At 41.6% G+C, this 1,426-nt stretch overlaps 1 pseudogene; it reads left to right on the top strand.

The window, feature by feature from the left end:
- The first annotated feature begins 601 nt into the window (after nt 1–601).
- LOC113612740 (60S ribosomal protein L23a pseudogene) lies at nt 602–1,114 on the top strand (annotated as a pseudogene).
- Nucleotides 1,115–1,426: the final 312 nt, after the last annotated feature.

Consider the following 1,426-nt stretch of genomic DNA (forward strand, 5'->3'; position numbering starts at 1 on the left):
AGGACAGGAATAAAGATGCAGATGTAGAGAATGGACTTGAGGACACAGGGAGGGGAAGGGTAAGCTGGGACGAAGTGAGGGAGTGGCATGGACAGATATACACTACCAAACATAAAATAGATAGCTAGTGGGAAGCAGCCACATAGCACGGGGAGATCAGCTCAGTGCTTTGTGACCACCTAGAGGGGTGGGATAGGGAGGGTGGCAGGGAGGGAGACACAAAAGAGAAGAGATATGGGGACATATGTATATGTATAACTGATTCACTTTGTTATAAAGCAGAAACTAACACACCATTGTAAAGCAATTATACTCCAACAAAGCTGTTAAAATATATATATAATATATATATATATATAATATATACACACAGAATGCATATGTATGTACACATACTACTATATATAAAGTAGGTAAACAGCAAGGACCCACTGTATACCACAGAGAACTATACTCAGTATCTTGTAATAACCTATAATGGAAAAGAATCTGACCGAATCACTTTGCTGTATACTTGAAACTAACACAGCATTGTAAATTAACTGTACTTCAATAACAATTAAATAAATAAATAAATAATAAGTGACCCCTTTTCACAAAGATGGCGCCGAAGGCGAAGAAGGAAGCCCCTGCTCCTCTGAAAGCCCAAGCCAAAACAAAGGCTTTGAAGGCCAAGAAAGCAGTGTTGAAAGGCAGCGTCCACGGCCACGAAAAAAAAGGAGATCCAGACGTCACACATCTTCGGACGGCGCAAAGCACTGCAGCTCAGGAGGCAGCCCAAATATCCTCGGAAGAGCGCCCCTAGGAGAAACAAGCTTGACCACTATGCCATCACCAAGTTCCCCCTCACCACCGAGTAAGCCATGAAGAAAATAGAAGACAACAACACACCGGTGTTCATTGTGGATGTCAAGGCCAACAAACACCAAACTGACTAGGCTGTGAAGAAGCTCTATGACATTGACATGGCCAGAGTCAACACTCTGATCAGGCCTGATGGAGAGAAGAAGGCATATGTTCCACTGGCTCCTGAGTATGATGCTTAGGATGTTGCCAGCAAAATTGGGGTCATCTAAACTGAGTCCAGCTGGCTAATTCTACACATAAAAGTTTTTGCTATAAAATAAAAAATAAAAGTAAGTGAAAAATGGGGGAGTGGGGATAAAAGAGACTCTTAATTAAAGCATCCGTATAATTTATTGTCCTAACTGGAACATGTCAGGAATGAAAAGGAACAGTACTAATAATTTTAACGGCTACAGGCCTACGCCAGTGCTGTGCTGGGCAGTCCTGGATGTATGGTCCCTCTACTTTTAACCAGCAGGTTTCAAATATCAGACTAATGTGATTTAAGATTTGTTACAAAAACAGGAAACGAAGAGAACAACTTGTAAGTGAGAACGTTTAGATCACTAGCAACCAGTTG

This window comes from Aethalodelphis obliquidens, unplaced genomic scaffold (genome assembly GCF_003676395.1).
Source record: "Aethalodelphis obliquidens isolate GAN/ISIS:26980383/991018 unplaced genomic scaffold, ASM367639v1 scaffold81, whole genome shotgun sequence".
Lineage (NCBI taxonomy): Eukaryota > Metazoa > Chordata > Mammalia > Artiodactyla > Delphinidae > Aethalodelphis > Aethalodelphis obliquidens.